Genomic DNA, 9,629 nt, shown 5'->3' on the forward strand with positions numbered 1-9,629 from the left:
TGTCACGGTTCATGGGTCCGGACGGTCTTTCTGTGTCTTGTCATGTGGTTGTATGTGCGTACGTCATTCATTAGTGTTTGCAGCTGGCGCTCAATCAGAGCGCGCCAGCTGCAACTCGTTAACGAGTCCTATATAGGGCACTCTGTTCAATGTGTGTTTGTCGGTTCGTTATCCTCATGTTCCTGTCTCCTTGTCAGTCTCTGTTTCCAGTTCTCGCTCAGTCAGGGTACGGATCTTCAGCCTTCTCCTTGGTTTGGTCAAACGCAGTGGTTGAAGGGATACCTCCGTGGAGCTCTGATTCAGACCTGGACCCGAGGATTATCCTTATTGTCTCCGTTGTTTGTGATTACAAATAAATCTTACCTTTTGCACTCGCACTTGGATCCTGACTCTTCTCTGCCGTGACAGTTTCATCACAATTTCACCATTAATCCAGCGAGTGCGGCAGAGCTCAGAGACTTTTTTGCCAAGACTGATATTCGCATGCAGCATCAGGAGGATCAGATGATGGCCACGGGGCGGGCCGTTCAGACCCTGGTGAGCCAGCTGTCTGAGCTCACCACCCAGATCCAGCATCTGAAAGCTGAGCGGGGTTCAGATCAACAACCAGCCGTGCTTCATCCACCGTCTCTTGGCAGGTCTTCCAGCCACTTCTATCAAACCTTTACAATTAATCCAGAACTAATTAATAGAATTAATCCAGATTCATTTTTAACGAGCTGAAAAGAACGCACGTCACACCTCTGCTTATCAGTTTGCACTGGCTACCAATAGCTGCTCGCATAAAATTCAAGGCATTAATGTTTGCCTACAAAACCACCACTGGCTCTGCACCCCTTTACCTAAATTCATTACTTCAGACATACTGTATGTGCCCTCTAGAAGCTTGCGTTCTGCAATTGAACAGCGCTTTATTGTGCCATCCCAAAGAAGCACAAAATCACTTTCTCTGACTTTTAAATTAAATGTTCCCTCCTTGTGGAATGATGTGCCCAACTCAGTCCTTAGCCATCTTCAAGAATTGGCTAAAAACACATCTCTTCCATCTTTATTTGACCCTCTAACTCTAGCATTCTCTATTCTAATTCTATTCTTTATATTAAAAAAACCTGGCCCCTTTTAGACTTGCACTCTATTTATTTACTAACTGCTTGCTTTTCTTTAAAAAAAATAACGCTTGCTTCTCTAATCTTTTTGCATTCTATCTATTTGTTTTCTTTTTATTTATTATACAATTATAATTCTGACTTTCTGACTTCTGACTAAAAAAAGCAAAAAAGGCCTTTAACACTAGCTTGCTCTATTCTTTTTCTATTCTATCCGTTTTAGTTTTTATTTATTATACAATTATAATTCTGACTTTCTGACTTCTGACTAAAAAAAGCAAAAAAGGCCTTTAACACTAGCTTGCTCTATTCTTTTTCTATTCTATCCGTTTTAGTTTTTATTTATTATATGATTTAAAAAAACCTGCATTAAGCTAACTGATACTTGTTATAGCACTTGCATATCATTGCTATTTTGTTGATTTTGATTGCTTCCATTGTCCTCATTTGTAAGTCGCTTTGGATAAAAGCGTCTGCTAAATGTCTAAATGTAAATGTAATGTTATTGTATTATGCAAATAAATATTTGCAGGGAGAACTAATATGAACTAAATGTTTTTAAGGAAATGTTAAATGCTACTTTTATGTAACATTGTTTTAAGCAACACTTTTACACAATCATACACTTCATGCATGATGATATTCCAGCTGAAGGCATGTGACATGATCTTACTGACCCATAGGACAGAAAAATTGGGATTAAATGAAGAGCAAATGAAAAGTTTTGCTCAAGTCTCCAGATGTTTTTCAGATAAATCTCAGACAATGCTCAGATTTATCAAGATACAGTCTTGACTTTTAATCTGCAATCAAAAGTCATAGATCTCAATAAGTCAAATATTTATCATCTAAGACCAAATTTTCCACACAAATCTTAAAACTCCATATTCTTACTTTATGTTGACATTGACACATTTGTGTCTATTTCAACTTTTTTTTACGGATGATGTTTAAATAAAACGTAGCTGAGAATTAAAGATCAAGCAATGAAATGGAGCACCATGGTACTGAAATTCATGTATAACGGTATTTACATGCTACTTCAAAGATCATCGTGGGAAGTCCCATGGTACTTTTACCAATAGTGTTTAAAACGATTAAAACACAACATCAGCATGTTCACATCATTCACAGAGCAACAAAACAACTTTTTCATGGAAACAACTCACCTTTGACATTAAAAATAACAGTCATTCCCAGATAAATAACTCCATCCTTGCGATGTAAATCATTGCTCTTATCACACCACATCGCCTGTTGCTGCCTCCTACAGAGAGACTTTCGTCCTTTCATAAAGACTCGAGATCAGGCGGAGTGATGTCGCGTGAGGTCTGATCTGTCAATCTTCTCACATTCTTAATCTGAGGGTGTTTTCACACAGCGCTGTAAAGTTAGTTTTAGGTTTGATATTCACTGGATATTCGCCTAGGCTGCTTTAGGAACCGTCTGCAAATTTACCTCTCAGTCCAATAATTAATACAAATTATGTTTACAACGCCATAGTAAATGCCTTGTGGGCAAACTGACAGAAAATATTTAACCAATATGTCGCCATAGACAATATCTCCCTTACTGCATGTACAGTACACAACTATTTTCTTTAAAAAAAATTACTATAATTCACCAAAAGGTTTTTTTTTAATGTTCCAAAGGTTGTAGTATATTCCTAGTGGCCAGACTGGCTTACTACAGGTGAAAGTTTGCCAATATCACCCTTACTGTACATACAGTCCATAATTAATCTTCAAAAACCATTACTGTAATTGACCAAAAGGGGTTTTTCATGTTCCAAAGGCTGTAGCACATCTGTAGTTATGAGACGGACTTACTACAAATGAGATTGTGCCAATATCTTCCTTACTGTACATACAGTACATAATTAATCTTAGGAAAAAATGACTGTAATTCACAAAAAAGGTTTTTTTCATGTTCCAAAGGCTGTAGTACGTTTGTAGTTACAAGACAGATTTACAGGTGAAATTTTCCCAATGTCTGTCTTACTGTACGTACATAATTCTTCTTAAAAAGCAATTACTGTAATTCACCAAAAGGTTTTTTTCGTGTTCCAAAGATTGTAGTATGTTTGTAGTTACAAGACTGATTTACTACAGGTGAAATTTTGCCAATATCTCCCTTACTGTACGTACAGTGTATAATTATTCTTAGAAAACAATTACTGTAATTTACCATGAGGGATTTTTTATGTTCCAAATGATGTGGTACGTTTGTAGTTCCAAGACCGACTTACTAAAGGTGAAATTTTGGCAATTTCTTTCTTACTGTACGTACAGTACATAATTAATTTAGGAAACAATTACTGTAATTCACTAAAAGTGTTTTTTCATGTTCCAAGGGCTGTAGTACATTCCTAGTGGCCAGACTGACTTGCTACAGGTGAAATTTTGCCAATATCTCCCTTACTGTACATACAGTACATAATTATTCTTAGAAAAAAAATACTGTAATTCACCAAAAGTGTTTTTCATGTTCCAAGGGCTGTAGTACATTCCTAGTGGCCAGATTGACTTACTACAGGTGAAATTTTGCCAATATCTCCCTTACTGTACATACAGTACATAATTATTCTTAGCAAACAATTACTGTAATTCACCAAAAGTGTTTTTCATGTTTCAAGGGCTGTAGTACATTCCTAGTGGCCAGACTGACTTACTACAGGTGAAATTTTGCCAATATCTCCCTTACTGTACATACAGTACATAATTATTCTTAGCAAACAATTACTGTAATTCACCAAAAGTGTTTTTCATGTTTCAAGGGCTGTAGTACATTCCTAGTGGCCAGACTGACTTACTACAGGTGAAATTTTGCCAATTTCTTTCTTACGGTACATACAATACATAATTATTCTTAGATAACAATTACTGAAATTCACCAAAAGTGTTTTTTTTATGTTCCAAAGGTTGCAGTACGTCCGTAGTGACCAGACTGACTTACTACAGGTGAAATTTTCACAATAACACCCTTACTGTATGTACAGTACACAAATATTTTCCTTAAAAACTAATTCACCAAAAGCTTTTTTTTTTCTTCTTTTTTTTTCATGTTCTGAAGGTTGTAGTACGCTCCTAGTGGCCTTGGATTCTACAGCAGATTATTCATATTCATATTCATATTCATATTCATATTCCTCAATTTATTTATGTGTGTGTGTACTGGTATATATGGTTTATGAGGACACGTGTATAATGTCCATCATATCTGATAGATTTCGTGATCTTTTAAAAGTGAATAATGGGTGATATTGAAATTTCTCATTTAGAGATTCATCAGACGATAATATGTACCAATGTTTATGAATAATTGATTTTATTATATTACTATGCTCATTGTATGTCAAGGAACAATTTACTGAAAATTTTCTTTGTTTTTTAATGGACTTTTTTTTTTTTTTTAGAATTTTTTATTTGAGAGAGATTTCTATTTGCACACACACACATACTTGCCTTTGTGGTTTACGGGGACTCTCCATAGGTGTAATAGTTTTTATACTGTATTAACTGTATTTTCTATCACCCTACACCTAAACCTACCCCTCACAGAAAACTACTGGCAACTTTTGAATTTCATAAAACACCATTTTGTATGTTTTTTAAAGCCTTTTGTTTTACAGGGACACAGGACGTGTCCTCATAAACCATGTTTATGTTGTAGTACCCATGACATTATACACATTTGTGTCCTCATAAACCATATATATACTAACACACACACACACAAATAAAGAAATATGAATATTAATATGAATAATCTGCTGTAGAATCCAAGGCCACTAGGAGCGTACTACAACCTTTAGAACATGAAAAAAAAAAGCTTTTGGTGAATTAGTTTTTAATGAAAATATTTGTGCGCTGTACATACAGTAAGGGTGTTATTGTGATTTCGCCGTTTCATTGATTTGGTGGAGGGGGCGTGGCTTTATTACCAGGGGCAAGTTCAAGCTCAAACCGATGTGCACCGTTTTGCTACGGTTTCCGGTTTGAACGACATGTTTCCTGGAAACGGTGTGCAACGGGGTTTGAGATGCGTTTTCTCTTGTTTGGTGGGTGTGTCAAACATGTCAGCCCAATCAGCAGCAGCATGTATATAAACCACGTGGTATTAAAGAGACAGCTCGCACAACGTAATTAACTTCCAAATAAATTCACAAGAGCAAGTATATTGTTTGCACATGCTTATTTACATTAAAGGCAAAATAACTGAAATAATAAGGGCACAAGTATAGATCTGGAACTTCTTTAAGTCTGTCTAAATATCATTTAGTAATTGCAAAGTCTTCTGGTCCATATCCTTTCCTTAGGAAGGTGTGCTAAATACTGATTAATGTAACATAAAAATACTATACATATATTTTGCTTCTCTTTTATTCTGGAGGGCAAGGGCAGTGACTGTACCATCAAGCGTATTTTTCAGTATTAAACACGTATTTATACCGATATCATCAGGCCCGAAAATTCTTCAAAAAGAACACAAAGAATGTCCTTCTCAGCTGCCATAGCTGCAACTCTTGCGTCATCAGAACAGTGTGTTCAACGCACCACCGTTTCCGTTAGAAAAACGTTTTGCACCGTTTTTGTCGGGGCTGAACGCAGCTCAGCTCATTGGGGAGTGTTTTCCTTTATGCAAATGTGTATGAAGTGTTCACTGCGGGTGCAAAAAATATTATACATGCACGTTTTTATTCAAATCTAAATATTAAACAGTATACAATTATGTATAAAATAACAAAACGGCAAAACAACTACAAAAATAATCTAAAAAAGAAATCTTATTTATGTGTTAAATAAGTATTAACATTATACGTGCACTTTCTTTCAGTAAAAGTTGTAGTAAATCAGCTCAAAAGGGAAATATTTATGACTAATTATAACTGGTTATGATTAATAATAAATATTTAGATTAGATCTTAGAATTAAATGTAGCAGAATCAATATTACAATTATTTGATCTGTCCGTCCACCGAGCAGACAATATAATAATTTATCAATTCAAGGAAAGATTATTTTCCCGGCCAAGGAAAGTAGCTTTCCTTCTTTATTCAGTGCTAGCAGTAATTTAGCATATGTAGCAAGGGTTCAAACATTCAGTGACTTCGAATTGTGAGCAGCACACAGAGACAATCAATTGTGAATATAAGGGATTTAATAAATGAAACTATATCTAACATATAAATAACTAAGCAAAACACATATATACAGAATGAAGCAAAGTAAGGAAAAGAGAGAGAAGAGCAAAAGAATGGCAGTATTTCACATCAATTAACCACAACCTAATGAGAATCATCAAAGAATCAAAAATCACCTTAAAAAGGGGCTGAAACTTAAACACGCATCTAAATCATTGTAAACGGTTACTTGCATTGGCTTCGATTGCTGAACAACGGTTCTTGAGTTCTCTTAGAAGTGAGCTGGAAGTTTTCTTTGTCTTCTTCTGAAGATAGGAAAGTCCACAGCGGATCGAAGTTACTTGAAGATAAAAACTGCCGGAAAATCAAACTCAAGAGTCTTGAGGAGTCTTAGTGGGTGTCGTCTCAAAAGAAGAGGTTTTCTGAGCCAAGATCATTTCGAGCTAATGATTTTTGAGGGCTTCTATTCACACCCACCTTTGGGTGGAATAGCCAATACCAGGCGTGAATTTGTGAGCGGGAGAAGTTTCCTTTGTCTCCCTTTATGGCCCATTTGCATGTTTCTGGCCGGTCTGGAATATTGGTGCAGTTTTAACCCAAACACAAGTCATTTACTTGTCTTTGGAAACTGTTTGAAGTCAGTTGGGGAGATGATAGTGGTAGACTGCTTAGCATCTCCTTGATAGTGGGGAGAATTATTTGGCAATTTAGCACCCATATAAATGTATAGTCTGTGGCCAGGACTGTAATTTATATGCAAATGTCAAAAAAGGGGTCTCTTAAGCCATAAACCCCAAAGACCATCCATGATTTTACGCAGACGCTACAAAGTTTTTTTTAAATGAATTTTAAAAAAAGTGAAAAAAAAAGAAAGAAAGAATGAAAATGATAACAAGGTAATGATTCTAAAAACTTTTTTTTCTTTTTTTTAAATAAAGGCCCAATTGCCCAAAAATAAGTGATTTACCGTTCAGGCTAGTTTGGTTTCATTTATTTATTTTATTAGAATTTTTCCATTTTTCTTCCGTCATATGAATGTAATGTATGAATGTGTAAGGTCCGCGCACCTGGCCCAACGAAGGTATCCAGTGGCGGATGAAGGTCTCTTGCGTGTTCGGTCTTTTCAGCGCGCGGAGTTATTCAATTTAGGTTTAACTCAATCTGACTCCATTTTAGTATCTGAATTCTAATTTAGGTTGAAAGGCACATTGGTTCCTCCAAATGGAGGCATGTACAAACAATTGCATTGAGCCAGGTGCCAGACCTGGGTGGTCTACACCTCAATGGGAACAAACGGTAATTTGCATGAGATTGCTCTCTATGGTGATCAAAGTTTCTCTTAACTCTTAGGATCTGTATTATCTTTTAGTAAGATTAAGACCATTGTACCACTTGCCCTGAAACTATTCAAATGAAACCAAACATGACTGTAAATCTTATTTGCATTCATTTAGAACATTATATTCTTGACCAGTTTGAGTGAAAAGGCACAGATGCATATGTGAGAGAGGCGTTTCCCGCACCAGCCCTCTGTGGGGTGTCCTGAAGATGCCAGTGCATTGTTTGCCTCTCAGGAGATCAAAGTATTCTAGTTTCTTTTATCCTTACAAATGTAAGGTTAAATTAGGCTAATTTTATTAGGTACTAGGTTTGGTCTATAAAACTGTGTGAGCAATAATAGTATGGATTCATTGAAACTCTTCTGACGTTTGAGGATGCACATAACGAATATGAAATCAGAGTAGCATCAACAAGTGGTTCCTTTCTGACAATGACCTGCAGAGATCCTGTTCTGCCGTTTCTGCATATTCTGCTAACTCATGCGTCGCCTCTGTCAGTGTATATGTGTGTGTTCATGAACGAAAGAGGTCCATCCTTCCTCGGGCCTTTTCCTTTCCTCCCCTTTCTTGGGGTTTTACTTCACCGTTTCTTCCAACTAGGCAGCGCCAGGAAGCTTTAACAATATGAGAAGAACTGGACACAAACACACCCATCACGCCCGCCTCCCAAAAATGACAAACACACATCCTTGAGCACTAGGAGAGATCAGAGACAGCGGTTCCCCTGTTTTATCACTCCATCTCTACTCCTATAAGACACCATAGTAAAGGTCAAAGGTCAACAAGCAGCTTTATTTGTTGAAAAATGATTTTATTTAGAATTTAGGTAAGATCTTCATATAACAGGCAAAAACTGAGGAATAGCGCTATCATGTACCAAGGACATTAAACATGTCTTATACAAGTAAACCAAATTTACCCTTAAAGCATAAATACATTTCCTTTAACAGTATTTTCACACATGCACAAGCCCCTGAGGGCCCCTGTAACCTCCACGTCTCATCAAGCATTTATTCTCTCTTATCAGTGTCAGTGTTTGTGCGCAGACGTGCCATCCTGAGCTTCCTGTATTTCATTCACATGGGTGGGACAAACATTCCCAGTGAAGTCATTTACATCGAGACTTCTGTTTCTAATGAAACATACCTTTGAGGGCCTGGCCGGCTCTGATAATGCGTCTATCGTATGTCGATGGAGATCAAGCCACCGTACAGGAGTGAAAGCCTCCCGGCGGTGAACTTCAAAGAAAGCGAGGAAATATTGAAAACAGCTTAACCTCTGGCATTTCATCATATACCACACCCAGATCTCAGCTGCCAGGCGAACTACAGAACCCACAGCCAAAATAAACTAAATATGGGAGAAGAACTGTGTTTACAATTCACAACAAAGAGAAAAAGTGTCCAAAAGAATGATAAAAAACTGACTAATTTATTAAGACAATTGTTTTAAAAATCTGTTTCTATTGTATTACAACTACTTTGCGTTGACCCAATTCCGAAAATTATTATAATCTCAAGGACAAAAACTGATTAATAGCATAGAATCTATACTATTAAATGAATGAATAATGACTATAAATAAATTATTATTATTATGAATGTCCATAATGTATATAATAAATAATAATAATAAATTAGAAACTAAATGCTAAAAACTTGTGAATTTTCAGGGTAGCAACTTAAAATCACACACGCACAAAAAACATGTTCATTACTTGAAAATAAAATAATAAAATAGATATTTTAAAAACTTATTTTATTTCAGCTTCAACATTTCTCATTTTGTTCAGTGCAAGTTAGTTTACTATATAGACATTAAAAACACTAATACAAATGACAAAAACACAACAAAAGTACTACAACTAACTAAAATGAAAGTGAAAACAGAAAATATATAAATAAAATCTAATCAAAAACTGTAATGATTCATCAGTGATACTAAAATACCAATGGTCGCAACATTATAATGTACTGTTTGAAAAATAGATATTTTGAAATTTGCTAAAGATTATATTTAACAGTGTTAAATATCCACAAT

This window comes from Sinocyclocheilus grahami, unplaced genomic scaffold, assembly GCF_001515645.1.
Source record: "Sinocyclocheilus grahami isolate Dianchi unplaced genomic scaffold, SAMN03320097.WGS_v1.1 scaffold94.1, whole genome shotgun sequence".
NCBI lineage: Eukaryota > Metazoa > Chordata > Actinopteri > Cypriniformes > Cyprinidae > Sinocyclocheilus > Sinocyclocheilus grahami.